Source organism: Metopolophium dirhodum, chromosome 2, assembly GCF_019925205.1.
Source record: "Metopolophium dirhodum isolate CAU chromosome 2, ASM1992520v1, whole genome shotgun sequence".
Lineage (NCBI taxonomy): Eukaryota > Metazoa > Arthropoda > Insecta > Hemiptera > Aphididae > Metopolophium > Metopolophium dirhodum.
The window spans coordinates 3,481,209-3,505,900 of record NC_083561.1 but is presented as its reverse complement, the minus strand read 5'-3'; the positions used below and the strand labels follow the sequence as shown (position 1 = coordinate 3,505,900).

Genomic DNA, 24,692 nt, shown 5'->3' with positions numbered 1-24,692 from the left:
ATATCTACTATTTATCAGAAACCGATAATTGTTATGTATTATACTTATTTAATTTAATTTATCTGTGTGATTAATTTTGTGTAAGACATTATATGTATATATATATGCATGTGAATATGTGATAGGTACCTTACTCGCAGTCATTCCTAATTGATATATGATTGTATCTTATTAAGTCCATACCTATACAACAGTTATTTGTCAATTCAATATTCATTATTTATGCCCTTGTGTCAAGTAAATCATACATTGTAAATTTGTAGACATTAAATTCTTATAATCAACGAATTCGAAACTATTTCAACCTTGAAAAATTAAGCTGTTGAATAAATGCAACGAGTTAATAAATATTAATTTGTAAGTAGCTCGATTTTAAAAAATTAAACGAATACTGATTTTATGAATCTTAATGCACAAAAATTAAAAAAAATATATTTTTTTTTATACAGCCATACAGGTAATATTATGTAGGTTCCTACTATACCTACTATACCTAAACTTCCCACCGGTTATACAATACGATAAATAATCCCAACGCTCACTCAGGTCGTATACGAAATATTTTGCTCTTTGTAACGTTAACATAATATGATTCAAAATGTCAAAAGACCGATTGACAGTCGACGATAAAGGAATTTATTGCTTGTCGATATTATGATGGGGCAAGCATCGAATTAAGGCCAAAATTACTAAAAAGTAAAAACGGAAAACTATTTTGTCATGTGTATAGAAAAAAAACACAAATAACATATATACCTCCTAATCTCTTTCTATTTATCATTCGTGCACGTCAAATAAACTCAGCGTACACACACTCTCGTACACACTCACACACATACTACGCCAACACACGTGGCGAGTGGTAAGGTTATTCTTCGGGTCATCTCCTCTAGTCATGGTAGTTCATATATTTTCGCTTCGTGTCCATATTACATATACTGCAACAGTATAATAGCAGTATACTGTTTGATAAGAAATGCGTGGCTTTTCCTTTTGTCGTTCGAAAACCCATAAACAGAAACGTTTTGTCAAAAGTTACATAAGAAAAAAGAAGCCTACGTGCAAACACTGCACTCAGTATAGGTATATACTATGTAGGTACACGCGTACAATAATTCGTTGGTCTATCCATCAGCAGCGTGCGTTAAACTTCCCAGAAACACGAATGATTTATGCGAGCACGTCTGTCAATATATAGACAGTGGTTTTCGGTCACTATAATATAGCGATTCGTTGATTGACTATATGCGTGTTTTATTTTTACTCTATAAAATCCGAGTAGGTTCCAAATACGAACTCTGCGTACCTACCTATATAATATTATATTCTTTCGCAGGTTGACAAACACTAATATAATATTATGTATTGCAACGTTTATTATTTTTCATTTGAACGCACCACGCACGCCAATAACGATGACAAGTCGACATCGGCTAACGATCGAGACGTTTTTATGATGCAGCCCAATACTACTTTCCGGTATGTAAACGCGTTTAAATTATCGGGTCTGAACACGAATATAGAGGCGTATATTCGAATAATCCAAGTCGTATACAGTTATATCACATTTTTTCGGATTAAGTTTCAATAATATGAAGCGATGTAGATCTGAAGGGTTTTTATGATGGCGTATCACAGCGGGTCGCCAACCAGTCGATCGCAATCAACAGGTCGATCTTTAGAGGAATATTGGTCGATCTTATAAAAAATAAGCTATACCAATATCTGTTAATCACGTACGTAATCTTAAAGTGTACACGATTTTACGCTTTATATACAAGGTAAAATATTTATTAACTAAGAAAAGCATACAATTTTCCGAATTCCGATTGAGAAATAACGAAAGAAGAACAGGCGCCGATCTATAAATGAAAAAAGGGAGGGCCTAGACGAAAAAATGTACATCAAATACATAAAAGCATAGGCATTAAGTTTAAGTTTTTATAGTGAATGAAATATTCATCATACATGCTTATTAAAAAATAATAATAATAACAAACTTTAATAGCAAAATTACTTTAGATTTCTTCGTGATCCTCGTCTATTCCTATATAACTTTCGAGCAGTGTATGTCATTTCTACATGAACATAAAACACATTATTATATATTCGTATATCATAATAACGATATTATTATGATTATAAAATATGTGTTCTCGTAATGTTTTGAACTACGGAGTATAATATAATATAGGTATCTACGTAATAGTTTTTAACTAAAAGCTATTAAAAAAAATATATATATATATATACCTACACCACACATTTTTTGTTTATTAGCGTCTTAACTTGGATGTGTGTGTGTGTGTGTTTGATATAATATAAATTTATTTTTGACCCGTGAAATAATTGATGTTACATAATTAGATACACGTACGATGAAAACACCAGTAGTAACTACATAGTAATAATACGCGTTGCTTCTCACGATTAAACGGAAATACATTTTACGGATCATTATTATTATTATTAAATGTGCTTGAAAGACAAGATGTTAATGTGAGCGTATAGTATATATTAATATATATCTAGCAATTCCAGCCACGGATACCGCCTTCATTGTAATTTATAAACCAAGTTGATAATAAAAAAAAAACAATTATTTCAAAACATGAACCGAAACCACAAATCAAATTTAATAAAACAATAATTTAAATATCTTTAGAGAAATTGTCCAAAAAAAAAATGAAATAGACTGATTTTAAACCATACGTATACGGCACAACGTAGACGTTTACGTATACGCCGCAGGCTACCTACCTATACGAGCAGCTAATTACCTATCACTATTATTCAACGTCGAGTGACCGTTTCAAAAATAATACATCACAACATGTCCACCGTTCGAAAAAAACGACTAAGCGAGAATACATAATTGTATTACGTAATAGGTACATAATATAAACGTATGCATTTTATCGTATGTTCGTTTACATATTATATTACATTATATTATTATTATATTTAAATGTAAAATTATATTTTATTTTGGTTTGCGTACAAATATAAATAAAAACCAAAAAATAATTTCCGATATGACGACGGTATATTTTTACACCTACACTGCAGCGTTACGCGGTTTACATAGAAATGGGGGAAAAAAAAAAAACGTCATTATTTTGTAATAGCGGTGTATTATTCGCGAAAGGTGAAAGTTGTTGTGAACAGAAAATCGCCAAGTGAAAATCCGAAAACTTTCAGAGACCACTGCGAAAAGTATCGTGTCTCGTAATATTCTAATTCTGTTCAGCGGACGCGCGAATCGCCTGTGGGAACCCGCCGCCCGATGCGTGTGTACGGGACACGTCTAATTTTCTCTCAATTAGCACGGAATAACATGATAGAATATAACATGGGACACACATATTCGGCATAACGTTCTCGTATATAATAATAGCAATAATAATAATAATAATACATAATACTATACACGCAGTATTATCGTATTGTTGGCAAAATAATAACATTATATGTGTTCACTTTCACAGGTCTTCACTCTTCTACTGCGATGTACATAATACCTATGATATTTCATTACACCGCGGTATCTTATTGGTATACCTACGGTTTTCTCGTCGCTGGCGATACCTTTTCGCCGGGGTGTGGACGGAAAAGTCCTCGACTGTTCCATATACATCTGAACGCGCGCTAGCCCCACGCGGAAGAGACGACCAATAAAACACTTAACGAAATTATATCGTGAACTGTCGAATAATACGTAGGTACCTATAGTAGTAGTAATAATAGTATTATGGTGTCTGTACAACATGCTATTATGACACTGTATATGCCATATTATAAGCTATAGACGTATTATGGAGGTACGGTATGCTATATTATTATGAAATTCGCGACGTGTTTTGTGCAGTGAAAACTACGCTGCGTATCCTTGATGCGTGCAAGAGTGCCCTTGTCGGGTGCTGCGCGTACAACAGCACGTCATGACGGGGTTCTGTTGTTATTATCGTCGTGATTATTATTATTATTATTATTATTATTATTATTTATTATTGTTATGAACGAACGCGTGTCAATATGATATTTCGTGGACAGCTGTAGTGCCGATAATAATGATAGTAATATGTATTATACTATTATGAATTGAGCGTCTGCGGACACGCGCACGTCAACGACACGCGGAAACCAGGTGCCATTATATATTATTATAAAATATATGATGTGCGTGTATACATATGTATGTATGTATGTATGTATGTATGTATGTATGTATGTATGTATGTATGTATGTATGTATGTGTATGTCTGTACTATGTATGTATAATGCAATGGAAAACGATCAGTTTTAATTTCCACGTTTTTCATTTCTATATAGGCAACAATATTGTACTCGTAGTAAACAACATCATGCATTATACCTATATATATATATACAATATATTATGTATTGTATTTTACCTACTTTTGAAAAACCGGACTGCGGAAGGAAGTTACAGCGAAAAGTAAGTATTCCTCCACGTGGCTATAGTATATGTTTTTATTTGATGCAATTTATGATATTATAGTAACTCGTAAACGTAAATACTATATGCATAATATCAAATAGGCATAATACGCGTATATTTATGTAGATACACGGGACGGCGTCTGTAATAGAATATTATAATACAATACGAAACAAACATGCAAAACGTTATGTGAACAATCCTTGATTTTTTTATAATATGTATATCGTTATAATATATTATTACATGTTGACGAATTTGTATTCGTAAGCTGCTGCCACAATTGTGTCAGAGATATAGTACGAATAGTAAAATATTATGAACTACGAGTACAAATATACTGATTACAATTTTCACCAAATTATAAAGAACTAAATGTGGAAATAATATAGTAAATTCGATGGCAAGCGATGTATTATATATATATATTATATTATTAACAATTGGTCATTATATTGTTATTATTTTTTTTTTCTTAAACGAATGAAGTATAAATGTGTAATATAGTATAATAACTGTGCAAATTGTCTTTCATGACTACGAAACGTGACAAAAAGTGAAATAGCCGAATATTTTGTAATACAAATTTCGTAGGCACACGTGCGATTAAACGTATCATTAATATCGTTTTTCTGTCATTTAGGCACATTCCAAATCAATAGAACGACAGTACCTACACTTATACAATACAACGATAAACAACAATATATACGTTAATTATATGGAAAATTAGGTACATATATAATTTTTTTTTTAATCAGAAATCAAATTTCCATTAGAACATATTACCTTTTGGTATAGATATAAAATCAAATTGCCAATAAAAAAATAGTACAATCTCGTCAAAAGAATTAATATGAAACTGAATAAAATACACAATAAATTATCAATGGACAAAATTAACTTTCTCATATTGTCGATACAGGAAAATTAAGAACGTGGTTATTTTAACACGGAATTAAATGTATGCAGTTTTATAAACATTATATCATTCAACTAAAAATAATTTTTTTGCCAACCGTCTTCGTGACAATGTAACTACTAAAATAGTACAAACCTGTAATCCATTTTTTTTCCTATTATAGGCACTTTTATGAAATTTATTTTAATGTGAATTTTACGTAAACGATATATACTCCCGAGTCGGTTCGATTTCGTCACAACTAAAAATGCATTTAACGAAAGATGGGCGTATCCTATTTTTATGTCAAAAATAATATTGTAATATGGTCAAGAGTAGTCTGTGACCACAGGTAATATCAGAGATTGCAGTCTGACTGGTATATCACAGTATAAATTGAGTTATTATTTGTGTAAGTAGAGATGACAGTACAACTAAGTAGGTTTCTTAAAATAGTGGGTATTTATAGAATATAGTATAATATGTAGAAAGCAATGTCTAAGAAGTTTCTCGAAAATGAAAATCTTTTAAACCAATTCACTTCATAAATATAAAATGAGTTTATAACGGGCCGTTTCCAGTTCGGTTCCGAATGCCATCAAGTGCACACGTTTTCCGACAGCAGTATGCTCGTCGCTCCCTTATCAGTTCGTAGTTGTTTATACGGCTTTGCCTATAGTCCATATTACGATCGTAATATTATGTCGCTACAATCTAACAGTAACGGTTCCAAAAAAAATAACAAACGTAACCTCTCCTCTTCTTCCCTGTCACCAAAAACAGAGGAAAATTAAACTAAATTTTTCTGCAGTCCAAATCGGTACTCTGCTCTTGCTCAGCACGACAACAATTCATCTTCCAAAAATGGTCAAAATCGCAAAAGTATATTGAGACTTAAAAACTACCGCCTGTGTATATAAAAAATGTGAGTGATATCTCCACCTTCACCTCTAGTTTGTTGACTATTCTTAAACCTTCCGATTTCATTTGCAAATCTACTCACTCTCGTCTAATTGTCCGCACACAGACTCGCGAACATTATAATCTGCTCTTACAACACCTAAATGAGCACTGGTGCCAGTTTTCATACCTATCAGCCTAAAGCTATTCGTCCGTTACGTGTAGTTATTCGCAATCTTCACCCAACCACTTCACATGAAGACATCATTGCCGGTCTTTCTGATTTGGGACACCACGTCTCCAACATTCACAACATCAAACGTTTTTCCGACAAAACACCCCTGCCACTCTTTTTCGTCGACATCAAGACGAATACAAATAACTTGGATATTTACGAAATTGAATTTCTTCTTAACACCAAAATAGTAGTCGAAAAACCATACCCAAAGGACCACGGTAGTGCCACGTATGTCAGACTTATGGGCATACCCGGAGTTTTTGCTACTACTTTCCACGTTGTGTTAAATGAGGGGAAGAACACCTCTCGGAATCATTCAATAAATCAAAGGACTCTCCAGCCAGATGTGCTTTATGCTCAGGTGAGCACACCGCAAACTATAAGGGTTGCCCAACTTACAAAAAGATACTTAAAAATAAACTCAAGACTTCCCCAAAGGCTCCTACAACCGTGATCCCGGACGCTCAAGCCAAGCCCCAAGCAAGATCATATGCAGAAGCGGCCGCCAATAATAATCCTACAATATAAATCGTCTCAACAATGTTATCTCAATTTATCACCAACTTAAATTCTGCAATTGGTCCACTAATATCTCTCCTCACTGATGTACTGCAAAAACTTTTTGCTCCATAGTTCAACCAACTATTTCTGTTTATCGCATTACTTAATTATTATTTCCGTTTAGCTTATCATACCTGATATAATGTATCAATTCATTTTTTGTATCTGCTTTAATTGGCTTCTTTAGGTATGACTATATATAAATGTCGATTATTATTCTTACCTATTTTATTGTATGTCAAATATTATCATATACTTTAATTATGTAATTTTAATACTGTAATTGTCGAACTATCGTAGTTTTTACTAGTAGTTCTAAAATAAAAAAAAATAATAAAAAAAAAACGGGCCGTTTGCACCATAAAATAGCCCATTAACTTGACATAAAACAAACATATACATTATACGTATAGTCATATAGATATACATAATAATAAGTTTATTAACCGTGATCTTCAATTCGAAACGTATGTGCAAAATTTTTATTGTTAAATTGTATTTACATAATCGATTATTCGCACATGAAATCGTTCTTGAAATATTATACTTAAATATTCAGTATTGGTATAAAAATATTAGTTTTACGATGATGGATCGTCCATGGGTGGTCTCATACGACATAAAAAGATTTTACTATGCAGATCATATTATAGTTACCCGGAATACGACGAAATCATTTTTATTTTATGGTTTTACATTATTGTGTACTAGGTGTCTAGGTCTAACTATTTATTAAAGAATAATAATTTGTTTACTTACACAAACGTATATAGGTAATATATGGGTATATATGTGTTACCTAAGACGTTCCAGTTTAAAGGATAAATTCGAATCCTACTTGTACAGCATGCACGCTATTATAATAATATAGTAATTATCTCATTCAACCAATTAAATTATAAAAAGTTAACGTTAAAAGAGACCTCGGAAAAATATATAATTGGCGAGTACCAATTAAAACCTGTACGCGATAGGTAATTATCGGAAATGGTCAGTATTTTGTTAAAAACGGCTAAATCAAATAAAATTTTTTTTAATATAACACAAATATTTCACGTATACTTACCAACATAATATAATAAGAAAAACAACATTTTATGTTGTACAACATGTGTTTAGCGGAGTAAAAAAAACCACACACATGATTATGAATGACAATATATTATAATCCTATAAAATCAAAAATGTATTACTACTTATTAGGTTTGACATTTTAATAACCAGTGAACGAAACGCAATGTCTGCGGATCTGTTCACGATATGAGACTAGTTGTGGACTTGAATAAGAAACTCCCGTACGTCTATTAAATACGTCCAATGATATGTTTAAATATTTTCACAATCGAGGCAATCGGAAGACTTAAAAAGGTTCAACCGAATACGATATTCGGACGTCATGATAAAAAATAATATTCCATACCGTCGGTGTATCAATTTTCGCGAAACGAATAATAATCGACTCTTTCTGCAAATATTATAATGATCCGTTACAATAATGGACTGAAATTGTACCTCGTTGGTATGGGTGCGGGTACTCAATACTTGCATTATAGGTATGATATTACACCGCAAGAAAACTGCAAAAATTATAAATTAGTAATTACTATAAAGACGCTTTTGCAAGTTCTTCTTGCCAATGCGTGTAATATTTTAAACTGTTCGATATAACAATAATAATATTGTGTACACAATACACACTGCACCGTGACTCAGGATCAGACTTTGGAGCGTACAATAATTTATCAAACTAATTTAAGTACATTATATTCATATCAATAATGTTACTTGAGTTTTGTCGTAAGTAATAGCATACAATTGTATATTAAGTGTTAACTATGCATTCAACTTTTAAGTTAGTACAAAAAAATAGCATAATATTATTTATATTTTATGTGATACAATATCCGTACTAAATTTAAGATCATTTTTTATATCATAATAATTACGAACTCTGCAGTATGCCATGCGTCAAAGGCAACAAATGTATATATACAGGCATACAACTATACAGAGAAATAAAGCGATCGTTACTGAAATGTATGAAATATTTTTTTTTTATATATAGGCGTACCTATACTAGTGCGTATATTACGCGACTATTTTTTTTTTTTTTTATAGAGCGATTTTTTAATAACGTATTGTTAAACGTCGAAAAAACACCTAAAACAAAAAAACCCTTGAACACATCCCAGTTGCGCCACTGCAATACGTTATATATATGTATATGTGTGTGTGTGTTTGTAATGTTTATGCGGCGGATACATATACAATGATATTGTGTATACCTAGGTATATACTGTGCGAGCTCCGCGAGTCTTACGTAAAGACCGTGCGCCGGCGATGACGATGTGCTTATTCGGATGATCGCGAGAACACGGGAAATGACACGATCATTTATTATATATCTCGACAAGACGTTTAGACGACATGCAATTATTGCTATCGCTCACTCGAATAGTGTGTAATAGCGGTTTTTTTTTTTTTTTTTTTTTTAATTCACGCATTATATGTAATACAGGTAGCTGTACAATGCACATTATATAGGTACACACTTCCATTCAGCACGCCACCGTTTTTGGCGTTTCCGTCGTGTCGCCATTGTTGAACCCTTCGTTTTGCACAGATCGCACCCGGACTTTAATATATTTACATTTTTACGTACGCCACGATATCTTAGCGACTTAAAATAATGATAACATACGCCTAACCTAAGATCGAGGTATATCTTGATTCGCGAGTGTACCTATATAGTTCGGTTAGGACGTTAAGTGTTCGATAATCGTAGAATATTCTTGTCCGTGGCGCGACCTGGACAGAGATCTCAACTATACAACACCTTCTCCTTAAACACGTAAAATAATTTGTGACTGATAAACAGTTGTAAAATTACTATTTTTCAAGATTTCAAGTATGGAAACGACGACAGTAATATTATGACGAACAAAATGTCAACGATTTACATTACTCAATTATTGTAATATTGTTAACCGCAAGAAATTTTTTAGTATTAGTGTCACTAACAAAAATTAATACACCAAAGAGAATTTGAAACGTTTTCAGTTTTTTCCCGTCAATCAAATTTTTAAAAGTGCAGTGGTGTTTCGGTTTTTTTTGATTTCTCTTCAAACAGTAAACAATCGTATATACATCACGTGTTTATAAATTATATTCTCATCCTTGTTAAAATTTATTGCTTGTGTGGGAACCGTTTTCCTTTCAACATTTCGATTATATAAGTACCTATGTGTGAGAATAGAAAAAAAGAAAATGTTTTGTAAATATTTCCCAAATTAGGTGAAAAATATTCTACTCTCACTCTTTCTCTGCACGTGCTAATTAGATGATGTGTGATTTAAACATAATTAGGTACTGTTTTCAGCCCAGATGCGTAATATATTACATTTTGCATAATCTAGAAGTTAGATAAGGGGTATAAAGAGTTAAAGAGTCTAACTCATAAGATATGTAAGGAACTCTTATGATAATACAGTTATTAATTTATTAAAATTATTAATAAATACAATTAAAACCTATAGGTATTTCATATTTTGTTCCTTTCGTAATTAAATTGTCCACTGTTGTTTTAATTAAAATTAACAATATTGAAAAAAACAATGTATAGATCATGGATGAGATTTACACTTATCATTAAAAAAAAATCTGCATTGTTTCATGAAGATGTAGATTTTAGAACAATTTTAATGTATGTACATATATGCATCAATTAGAAAACAGTTATATTCGTATTCAATTGTTATGAATTAAAATTAATCAAATTTAAATATTTTATCATACAGTTACTCGATTCACGGTTATAATTTTTAAGAGTAATAATTTAGAATAATTGTGCTCGTATACAACAATATTGTACTTATGCACTAGAATTAATAATCACATTAATAACTATGTATGCGAAAATACAAAATGTATACGCATAGAGTAAATGACATATTATGTAAGATTTATATTTTGAATCAAAATCAAAACTGTTTTAGATTTAGAATAATAGTCTGTATATCTAGGTACTATAATTATTAATTACCAAACATTATTACAATTATTTAATCATTTTATTAACTTTCTATCTTGGCAAATATTGTTGTATTAAATCTCCTCAGTTGGATTTTTTGTTTATAATTATTAATTTAACCGTAAAGATATGATTTTAAGATGATATTGGTGGTTAGAAGTATCGATGTTATGGAGATAAAAAAAACATTTATATGATTATAATAATTTACGACCTCAAATTTAATGTATCAGATAAACATATATTTGCGAAAAAAAAATAATGCGAATAATACGAAAAATAATTTTTATTAGATACGGTCTGAATGATATTTTTCTAAAAAACTGCACAATATACAATATTAGGCAGCATGCGAGCATAAACCTACTGTTCACGTGTTGCACTATCGTATATTCAATCTGGAAAATCTGTTAGAAAAGTGAGGCCTCTCTGCGGTGACCTCGTATTTGACACCATTAGGTATAGGAAAATACAAAACTCTTCGTTTCCGGGTGTATTATTAAACGCCGACGGAAATGGTTATGCCGAATGATTAAAAAAATTATATTAATATAATACGAAACTGCGTTTCAACAAATATAGGTAGATATTTTATTGTAGGTATATATTTTGTATATGTAATGATTGTAATGTCATTGTTAGATTCAATACAACATATTCAGTGTAGGTATACATTAAAAAAAAAAAAATGGTTATAACATTTACGGCCGATAATAATCAAATGAACTTGCCGTTCAGATCGTAAGTCGTATTCGAGATTATTGTATTGCGATAAATCGTTTCAACGGTGGTTTAAAATAATATATTCCGTTACAATTTTATTTTTGTTATTATAATATGATATTTATGTACATATTTCAATAATCTGTATCAAGAACGACTAAAACGCATAACAGCCGCGGCCGAATTACGTTATACTTACCTGTACTAAACTGTTATATTATATACACACGACGTGGTACCGGGACACGGGGCATTATAACTTACTGTTGTATATCATATTATTAATTAATCGTGTGTTGAAAAATAAAATTGTTATAAGAATAAAAAGCAGGCGTAAAAATAAGAAAATGCTGCACATGGTAACGCGTACATACAAATTGTATATATATATAGTAAAATATACATATACATATATGCTATACTACAAGCTATATTATCTACGTAGGACGTAGGTACCTATCTAATATCTATACACGTATACACATCAATTGGTCGCGCTATTGGTTACATGCGTGTTACAGCTCGTTATCGATTTGTTTCAAGACTTTCAAGATCATTATTTCCTTGTTGGTATATAGAACACACTGACAATATCATAAAATCATAACATATCACATAAAAATGGTTTTAGTGTTGTTTTTTTTTTTTTTATTTTCTTTTGTGTAATTTTCCCTCTCGTGTTTTTGATATGTAAAACCGAAAATCTTACACACATATTACAGGTATAATATATGCGTCGAACCTCAACGATGGCCGTACGTATCGCGTCCTTTTTAGGCTATAGCTATACACACACGCCAATTGATCGGACTATAAACTGAAACGACCTGATATAACGGAACTGTAGTGCGTTTGATTTTTTTCTCGATTAAAATTTTAGCGAATATAATATTATACTTATACTGGTCAAAACGTGACGCTTTTATTTCGGTAAGTTCTATAGTCTTTGTGTGCAAACTCGAATATATACGAATGTTAATATTGTTATCATCGACATCATCATTATACATGCGTCCAGATCACAATAAACCAACACCGCGGCGATTTTATTCTTTTTTACGTTGCCGTTACATGACTTCTGAATCAAAAACCTCATGAGCTATGTAATATTATAACGTACGGTAATACGGCAGGATATAGAAGACCTGGGCGCAGAATAGTAGGAATTGTTATACTAAATCTATTGTTATAATAAATACTAAGACATTCATCGAATTCGAAAAGCTATTCAGATATGAGCTCAATGAAACCACGCACTTCATCGGTTTTTTTCTTTTTTTACCTTTCGTTTAGGTTTTTGTTCCTCGGGGTTAGTAAAAATATTGGGAAAATCAAAAAAAGACTCTTTCAATAAGTACCAGCACCCATATAGAAATAATGTGTTTAACGAAACTGTTATAAAGTTTATTTTACTAACATAGTACTTGGCCATAGAGCCGCCATTGTAAAAACAATAATTTGCAGAGTGATCAATTTAACGTGTCATTCAAATGCCATTGTGAGTGTCTTACGGTTAAATCGATCACCCCTTATAACTTAGCTAGCTCAGTAGCTTCACACGGGGAATCTAAATACAAAACATATATTTTATAATTACACAAACCAAACTCGTGTGGCTAGTTAAGCTTTTTTTTTATTTAGTTTCGTTTATATTTAATATTGTATCAAATATATAAAGCCGCGTCAACCGTTGCGCCACTGCACAGCAACCCGACTGTGTAATACGATATAGTTAGTTCCATCAATAGCAAATTCGTGTTTATAACGATATAATAATAATTATATTTAAAAAAAAATAATAATAATAACACTTGAGACGCCGTTTTTACACTATTGTTATTTTATAATAACAATCGGTTGTTATATACACATTGGTACCTATATAGCTTATACATATATACCACATTAAAGTAATAATAACAATAATAATAATAATAATAATAAATAGAACGGCGCGCGTTGGACGTGATGTCATTATGATCTGCGTGAGGACCATTACCTCACCGCGCTGAGGCCAGCCGGACAATCACGGACCTTACGCCACCCGCACGATTGGCACGGAAACGGTCAGTGTTGTTAACCGCAGACTGAAAAAATTATATTTTCATCTATCCACAACATTTGACCAAACGACATAGATTACTATAGCTATCCAAATAATGGCCATTGGTAGCCGATGTTAATTAAGAACAGTAAAAAAAATGTCGCCTATCCACTAGGCAATCAATGTGTGTATCAATGTTTAGTGTAGTTACCGCCATCGTTGTGACTTCTAAATGTTAAGAAAAAGACAAGTAACTTTCAACTTTAAGTTTAACTTAAATTTGTCTACATTAATTTGACTTGAATCGTTTTAAAAAAAATAACAGTCAACTCGACCGGCCTCGCTATTTACAGTAATATCGAGGTGACTTATTTCCACGTCTGCGTGTACTTGATCGCGCGTATATCGATCATCAAACCGAGCAATAACTATACCCACAACTATCCGTCTAATAAAGTGATAACTGTGAGAGGGGAGACGAATAATAATTAATGTTTCTCTCCTCTGACACGAGCCACTACTAAATTGTTCTGTCCGACCGATAAACCTAATTGGTTTGGTCGTGAACGACGGCCGAATGGTATAGGTATTCCACGAGTAGTTACATGTAATAGTATAGTAAGTTATAATAGTATAGAGTAGTAGTAACTAGTAGTAGCAATAGGAGTAATACTGCACTATAGTACCTATACCTAGTGTATAGGTACCTATGAGTAGTAGCGTCAAACCAAACATGTAATCCAAATTACCTTCATCTCGACTCTGTTCGTATTATTATGTTTCGAATTATACAGTTGTACACCTACATAATATATACATATTAGTAATACAAAACAGTCACGATGGCTGATAAAAATTACGTTTAGAGATTACCTCTAAGGCGTTATAAAAAGCAAATAATACTATACATTATATTATGTTGTAGCATGTATAGGTAACTAATACCTATACCATGTATTATAATATAATTTCAACTCAAAATTGTCGTTACCTTTACAAAATGTAATACAGACGAACGAATAGCGAACGAATAATAATGATTATATCTTATAATGGGGGTTTTTTTTTGTTGAAATATTCAAATACACATGGAACATTTGCTACCTATAGATTATAAAATATTTTACTTACAGGTACCATATATAGCTATAAATTATAATAGGCATAATACAACATTATAATATAGTGATCGTTTTTGTTATCCGATTATTGAGCAGTTAAATGATTGCATATGTAATATATTATTATACATACTATGATAATACATTATACGTTGTAGAAATCGATTTGAAATAATCAAAATTTACAACATTACAACATATGAATAATAATAAAAAAAAATAATGTAAAATAGTATACTTACATAATAGACAATAATAATAGTAGGTATAACAGTGTAATACAAGTGTGCCTATATAACAGTCTATAATAAATTGTGAGCGAATGTGACAGACTTTTAATTAGGTGTGCATATAATATATTATTATTTAAATCGCATCGCTTTCTATAGATAATATATTATATTATCAATGCATATATTTAACAATACCAACCGCGGCAATTGAGAGTTATTATACGCGAGTTTATGACTGGTAAAACTATATATAAAAATATAAATATACATATATTTTTTTTTCAATTGAAAAATAAAATCGTACTCACTCGTAAGACAGTCTTGACAATGATTTTTTTCGTGACGACAAAATTACTGATTACAACTGCCGATTGCGATTGAAAGCCGATTTTGAACTTCGCGAAACACACTGTAACACGAAAAACACACCGTACGGGTAAGCATTTATTGTATTACTATAATATCATTGAATTGTATCTTAATACACTATGATATTATTTCATTATCACACGGGCCGCAGCATATAATATTGATGTAAAATCGAGGGCAACGTCTCTTGCTGGTTCGCGAAGAGTTCGACCGCCGCACACAACGCCGATCGTGTACGTACACAATAACGACAATAATAATAATAACAATAATAATAATAATATAATTTGCATGTGTCGGCCGAGACCACGCGCGAAAAAAATAAATATCATTACCCGACGGTGTGCGTTGGTCGGACACTAATTTATCAAAGCTTTTATCGTCGTTATATTATTACATACGGATATATATAATATATACACATCATCGGGCCGTACATGTTTTCGCCCAAAATCGACCTTTTGGTTTTTGCCCAAACACAAAAAAAAGTGATTTGGTTTTCGCCCAAAGAAATATTATTTATAGTAAACGAAAAAACATTTTGGTTACCACTGTATTTTTTTTTTTTATTGAAAATGTGTCTAAATGACTATACGTATACCTACATAATATTTAATAAACATAAGTTTATAGGTGTAAAACATCTTAAAAAAATAGCATAATAATAAAAATAAAATTTTAAAGATTTTAAATGATATATATAAGTGTAAGACATTTAAAAAAAAAATAGTATAATAATAAAAACCTAATTATTTGTCAAAGTTATGGCACATAGATTTTATGAACTCGTATCGCGTGAGTCGACCAGATTTGTATTTCATAATTTTTGATTGGTTAATTTCTTGTCGCTTGTATTCTTTCGAAATTTTCAAAAAATGTGCACTATTAATTTTAACATAAATGTCAACTTTAACTTGTAGAATAATATTCAACCATGGCATGATAGACGGTAATTTTGTATTAAAGTTCTTATGAACAAATGGGATGATAATAACTCTTTTTTGTCTACTAAAGATTATAGTAAATAATAAATAAATAATAATAATGCATTTTTTTGTACCTATAGGTACATCATTTTTCAAATTGTAGTATTTGAGAACATTAATTACCTGTGTATTTGGTATTTTCCATTTAACGCCATTTACCTAACATATATTTAATTTAGAATATGGAGCTTTTAACTGGAATGCATTTTGTTGTTTTTTTTTTATATTAATAGACTGTGGTAACCAAAATGTTTTTTCGTTTACTATAAATAATATTTTTTTGGGCGAAAACCAAATCACTCTTTTTTGTGTTTGGGTAAAAAAGGTCGATTTTGGGCGAAATCGCCCCATCATCGTATGTACAATATACAAATGAACTCTCGTAGTTCACGTGTGTGTTGAGCACATCGGCTGTGTCTCCCAACCCTTACACGCACTTCCCGGCGGTATGAGCAATATTAATATTTAATCTCAGCTTTAATATCGTACTTTATAATATACACTCGTCCTGTACATAATGACCCGCGACGTTTAAACAGCGCACCTACCTGCGGTAATATTACATTTGCGAATAATCGCGTGTAAAAATATATACACCAAAACAACAAATTATCGTTTTGATACCATCCTCGGCTGTAACGCTATGTGTATGGGTTATACGCGGACGGTAGTAATGTTCTTCGGGATGATTATTTAATTTTTTTTTTTTTTTCTAATAACGCTCAGAGTGTGAGACGCGTACCTATTATAGATATACACTATACAAAATTATAATAGACATAGGAAGTCGTACATCATGTTAAGATGTCCTTCACGTGGCCGTAAGGAAAAATTGATTAAAAGTACGAAATATAATAATTATAATAGACGGGATATTATAAAAATGAAATACAACGGAAAATTATACGAATTTTGTAATCTATTACATTTGTAAGACAACGCCATTTTCGTTTTTTATTGAGTTGTCCTCGGTACACAATTTTCTATACTTACACGATAGAACACTTCAAATTATTTATAACTTACATTTCATATTTACAACTTACCTAATTATTACTTACATTTTAGTGTAAAATCCGTATTTTACATAGTTAGCGTTTACCTAATGGCCAATTCTATGCAAAATAAATAAAAAATGTATTTATAAATTACCTAATTGATTTTACATAAACTGTGAGATGGATAAAAATGAAATTCGTATTATTTATAAAGAAATAAAACTATAAAATTTAAATTAAATATCAGACATAATTTAGATTTTAGTACTTACACGGTTTTCGTCAAATGTTAAATAACAAAATTATATATATATATATATATAACAATAATTGTTATAACTTATGACTTTATGAGTATATGAATTGTTTGTGAATTTAATAGAAATATCTAAATTTTAAACAATTTAAGCAAACATGATTGTATTGACATTAAAATAAAACTGTAAAAATTTATTAAATAAATATAATATATATGTGTATAGGTACAACAAGTTTATTAGATAAATGTATTTTATTAAAAATTTCAAGTCAAAAAAAGTAATGACTTAATTGTCAGTATAGTTTGAAATTTTAAAGACCCGTTATAATAATAACCAGTGTTATTATATACAAGGAAGGTTACCTACCTATACTCATATATTATTTTTGAGATAATATGTTGATGTTATAATAATTTTAACATGATTTAAGACACGGAATAAAAAAAATAAGTTGTTTCTTACTTAGATCAGTCGAACAATTTAATTCCGAACCATATTTTAATAAGACGCAAAAATGTTCGATAAAATATTATCAAAAAAGTGAATTTAATTTGACTCGGCCGTGGATAAAAACCGTAGTGTAGGTGCTGGCAGCAGAAACGACATAGCTGATGTTACCCGAATGATTAGACAAATGTTTAACTATCATGATGAGCCAGTAAGTTGTAATTTTTTTTCGCTTGACCGCCGCTAATTACCACCACCAAACTGGCCGGGAACCAGTTTGTTGTTGGTAGGTAAAAAAAAAAAATGAGAGACGGACAGAAAAGTAATTGATTAGGATTGTAATAATTGCCGACAGAAACCCGTTAACAATCGAGCGGAGCACACTGAACTACATTTTTACCGTCTTAAACCCCCATCGAGTATTCTGTCAGTAAATTATAACTTATAAATTTATGACACATATAGGTACGCACAATGTCATAAAATACCTACGACTGTTTTGAATAATAACGATAATATTATAAATTTTACAAACTCATAATTTTTGAATCAATGGATTTATGGTGTTCACTGTGCAGTGTGTACAAATAATCGACTAGTCCCATCGCCTGAGTATCATATTATTATACGTTATAATATCCAAAGACCAAAAGTAACAATTTTATAGCTATACAAACATAATATTATACCATTGATATAGGAGGTATTATCATAAAAATTATAAATATTCATAAAATCTCTGGAAACGTTAAAGTTACCTATACTTGGTACACACTATATAACCAAAATAATACCGTGAAATCCATACATAATAGAGCGCGATTTCAACCGAAAACAAACGATTTTCGAGATGAATGTATGTCAAAACTGTTTACGGCTTACTAAAATGTTTGGTCCTATCACTAAACGTCTTTTTCAACAGTTTAGTGCGATACCTTTGATAATACATTTTCGTTTTGGCGATGAACAAACTTCATATGTCATATGCTGTATCAGGTGGTATTAGCAAACAGTCTGCTAACCGTTTGCTTTCCTTACCTCTGCCGAAACACTCGTAATAGTAATTAATATTTATTTAAGAAATAAACAGATTATTTATTATCTAAATCTTACATATGATTATCTAATAATTTGATAGGTTACATACTCGTAAAAAATCACGAATTATATCGCTAAATAAGTACCATATTAGTACCAATGCATATTAATATGAGTTGTAACAATAATATAATAATGTTCAAGGATTGGACAATTATTGATAAATGGTCATAATAATATACATACGAGAATATGACCTTAACTCGTTTGTGACCAAAATTGGACTTTAAAATATCTCAAATTAGAAACTGGATATTGAATTTTTTTTATTCAACTTATTTATTCGTATTATATTATGTCCAAATTGGGTACATTATCATTAAATACAGTCATAGATTTTTTGTTGGTACCGGGTAGAAAATATTTCTCTAAGCAGTTTAACCAATATATTATGTCATTAGTTGATCATTGAAATCAAATCGTCAAATAGCACTGGTGCGTTGCAGTCTGCAAGGTGTAATATGTTAGGTTCTTCACAAAAAAAAACCCAAAATGCTATTAGACTCACACGATGTTAATTTTTTCGAACGCCGTGTTTTTGTCACATAATTTAATGCATTAAAAAAAAAATTCAACAATGTTTTTAATACATTCATATTGTAAAACGCTTGATTTTAAATGTTCAATAAATAACACCGAACAATGATAAAGTATTGACAAATTAAATTTTATTATATTATTAAGTTTTTATGAAGTATCATTGTAAGTGTATTAAATGTGTCAAACAGTCATATTAAAAGCACTTTTCATCGGTATACCTAACATCGTTAAAATTGTTATACCAACGTAATTTATGTTATGCGAATATTTTTTTTCCCGGTAATGCGTTTAAAAATCGCAACCGATGTCGCATAAATATGAGTATACGCCAAAAAGATATCACTGTTAGGAGGAATTTAACAATACTCATCATCTTAATTAGAAGTCTTAGCTAACCTATGACTTCACAAGTTTCGTATTGCACACAAATACGATGTTATCATGAAAAAAAAACCGAACAATTACCAATGTGATTTTAGACATTTCGATGCACCTATTATAGGGCACATTAATAACGGATAATAAAGTGATATGGCAACGAGTAGATCGAATTCATCAGCGACAGTGCGAATTGCGTGTTCGTCTTCCGACGTTGGAAGAAATCGCATTTATCGCATTTACGCTCCGACCCTTAAAAATATTGCATTCGAGCTATATATATATCCGATCGAACCGAGCGCAATAATATATTACAGTATATATTAAAGTGTTTTTGACTTATAGATGAGTTTGTTTCGATCGTAGGCCATTCACGTGGCACCAGCTTAAGCGTTATTATGACATATATAACTTATAATAATACGATAGCGCTTGCACGCGCCGGAATGAGAGTAGTCGCACTAAATAATCATACCGATCTCGGAGGCACATTTCAGCGAGCGGGCGTACAACATTATCGTAGCGACTGCCCAGTACCTGCCGTACATTATTATAAGGTCTTTGAATACAACAGTGTTACCTTACGGTAGTACGTCGAACAATAATATTATATCGGGTACCTATATATTATATTATATCTATTGTAGGCGCGCGGTATATACGGACAACAATCGAAGAGACGGCGCGCGAGTATATAATTTATAATTATTGTTTGATTTTAGCTTCTCCAAAAATTGAAATACAAAAATGTTTAAATACTCTTTTTCAATATGACGTTTTCTGGAATTTGGGGGATAATATCAAAAATGTGGGAAAGTCGATTTCAAGTAGACTTGACGACGAATTCAAATCTGTTTTCAGAATTCTTATCGCTTCAATAGATCAGTTGGAATGTTTGGCAAAAAACACGTCTAAAATACTATGTCGCGCGTGTGTTAGACAAAAACAGAAAATCACGGTATCGAATCCCCTTAACGTTATTTGTACAGCTGCGGCCGCAGTCTTATCATAATAATATATCGTACGCGCCGTGCACACGACAGTAAACCCACAGGAAATCAGATGAGTAATAAACATATTATTATTATATTATAAAATGCGATATTTCGCGTGCGCGTTAAATCGACATCGGCGGCATCCGTCGTCCGCCGCCGGCCGTGGTCGCGGCAAAGGGCCTTAAACCGATCGATATTACTGTGCGTATAACATCATCCGTGGCTGGCACCCACGCAACCGGCGCATTACTATCATTGATACGTCATTCCGCGTCGTAAACCATAAGCTCCGGGACGAGCGCGTCGTCGCGCGGTCGTCCGTCGCGTTTAAGTGCGTGCGTGCGCGTAAAATGCGTTTTCGATCCGATAGGGATCAGGTACACGACCCGAACAAGGGCGGCGAACACGATTTTTACATGCGCGTGCGTACTGTAATATAGCTGCACACTTTGCAGGCGCGCGCATCGGCAATGAAAATTGCCTCGGTCACACGACTCTCGGAAACTATGTGTGTTTCAAGTTCGATTTTAATTTATACGCAGAATGCAATCAACGTCGCCGCCGCCGCAGTTTGTGTGCGCTCGCTATGATAATATGTAATATAATAATACATCGTATCTGATCGTATAATATGCATATGTGTACGTATATTATTTTTTTTTTTTAAAACGATATCATACGAACATGCACAACAGGTACTACACTACACCGGACGACGGCGACAACGCGTACGAAGCGGTTTTTTTCCCTTCCATTCTTGGCGCGATATTTAATTGCCCGCGACGTTTCGTTAGGTCCTTAACGACACGCGTGTTGACGCTACCTAATGCGGCAAACGCAAATAAACATTAAATTTTTTTCTAAATTGCGATCGATATTCGGGAAGATTACAAGTAGCAGGCATGTCCATCCCCGCCGCTTTTTTTCTATTCGCATATTATTACTTCATCCCTCGATCCGGTATTTTTTTTTAAAAATGGCGCCACCGGCGGTTGCAGCGTGATAATATAATTATTATTTGAAATTTCTTAAAATGTTTTATATTATTGTTGTAAATCACCCGAGTACTTAAAATAAAACTATTTGATTTTGGATATTCTTTTATGTTTTACTGTTTAAAATACAACGTATTGAAAAAACCGGTTGCCGAGATCGCGTATTTTTTAATCACTGGTATGATAGGCACTCGATGAAATGGTGAAAAAGATCATTTTAGTTAAGATATGCAATAATAATTTCACGATAAACTAATAAAAAAAATTGAATAATGCCCGGTTCGATGTTTTCAACAATATATCCTATGTATAATAATATCGAGTGTCTTATAAGTATTCAATATTAAATTTTACAAAATAAAACACAAGTTAATAATTCTACGAGTATACAAATATTATTTTTTAAGTAATAGTTAAATACAGGTGCTATTATTCCACCACCGGTTTACCGTTTTATTTATGCACACTTGTTTACCTATATATATATATAAGCGCGTATAATCACACGTGTTGTTTATATTTTTATTTTAATTAAGTAATAATAGGTGTAACATCCATTTTACCGCCGTACCGAAATTCGGGAACATGTACCACATAAAGCGACGAAATAGTAGTATGTTTGTATATTATGCATAAAATCAAATCGGGGTCGACACGCGGTGTTTAATAATCGACTAGATTTTAATAATAAAAAAAAAAAACAAAAAAAAAACAAGAAAACAGGCGTAATGAAAACATAATAATATATAATATGTGTATGTATATGTGGCGGCGATGACACAGTTTGGATACGACGCGTCTCGAGCTGCAGAGCGGGTCAATTAAACGACGGACGACTCTCGTCCGAATAATGACTACATAGTGATAGTAAGCCGTGCTTCTTAGACGACTACTTTAATTACTATGCTTACCGCGGAAGTCGATGCGTATCGCTTTTTTTTTTTTTGTTACCGAACGGCAATAAAATTATCAAATAAAACTTAACCGGGTCAGTTGCGTATTTAGGGAGATGATGTTGTGAGAATTGGCCCTGTCAATAAACCTAATTTATACGCCGTGTATATTATAGCTCAATGATACCATACATGGTATAATATGGTATATCACTGTATCTTGTACATAACATTTCAATACTTTCGATTTTATAATAATACGATTATTACATTTCTATCGTTATTGATGTCAACATATCGTTTTTAATTTCGTTACATTAACTTTTCAAAGGTTTTCTGGTTGTGTTATAATATTTAGGTTAGAAGTGTGCCAACATTATACGTGTACTACACTTGACGTTCCGAGAGACAGAGCTCAGCGACACGACGCTGAAAGAATCGTATGATTTATGACGTTGAAGCGTTTAAGTCCGGACACGCGCGTATTCTACTATATACATTTACGTGAATTAGTTTCCGAAAAAAATGGACCTGTTGTTCACGGTCGGGCGGACGGACGGACGGACGGAAGAAAAACAAAAACATACAATAATACAATATATGTATAGCATATATTATATACACAGACGAAAATTCCTTAACATGATGTAATTACGCATGCAAACAGCGCGCGCGTCGCCGGATCGGAGAAAGAAAGGAAATCGTACCCAAAGAACCGATGATGACTCAATTTAGCAGTTTTAACAGAAATCGAAAGATTTACGCCGTTCGTCGTGCACAGGTATACCTCTACCCGTATATTATAATTTATATTATAATATAATAATATAAACAAATTTCCATCTCTCTCTCTCTCTCTCTCTCTCTCACGCGCGCGTGTGTGTACATGATTAATTTCCCCGTGCTCGGTGTTATCTCACGTAATGCTGTAGGGCAATCTCAGACGAGTACGGCCCGGTCTTCCTTGACCTTCCTAGCGCGGACACGTGCTCCGCCACCGTCTGCTCGTCGTTTTTCTGGGGAATTTCACGAATCGTTTAATAATTAGTGTGCGCGTAATGGCACATTGCAGTGTGCCGGCAAACCTCTCTGCGACGGCCAACCGTCGTATACGACTGCGCACACACGACATGCAATAATTATTACGATATCGTAAAACCGTCTACATTACAATAATGTAATATCGAACCGCCGGAAAAACGATATGACGGTGGTGACTGACTTGTGCGATCGCACAAGTGGCCGACGAAACAAAACACCGCCGCGGCGATTTTAACGTTGCGCATTCCGGACGATTGTTCCCCGACGGCTACTGATTGTCCTATAGTCGTCTGTGCGGACGCGCGGCGCGTATGTACATATTGCAGCGACGAGTCTCCCTGCAACGACTATCTATCGCACGTCACCGTGTCGACGACCTGTTCTCGTAACATCCTCCACAGAGATCTCGTCCGAACCGAGAGTCTTCCGAACATATAATATATATATATATATCGCAACGTGATATTATATCGATTGA

The 24,692-nt window shown here is 32.4% G+C and overlaps 1 protein-coding gene across 1 annotated transcript in view; it reads right to left on the bottom strand.

Annotated features, from left to right (window-relative positions):
- The window catches only part of LOC132938312 (uncharacterized), a 77,527-nt gene that overhangs the window by 37,579 nt on the left and 15,256 nt on the right, over positions 1-24,692 (bottom strand). Inside the window, exon 2 of the mRNA XM_061005080.1 lies at positions 15,523-15,623. The gene's annotated coding sequence lies outside the window, so the exon portion shown is untranslated. The remainder of the gene's footprint in view (positions 1-15,522; positions 15,624-24,692) is intronic.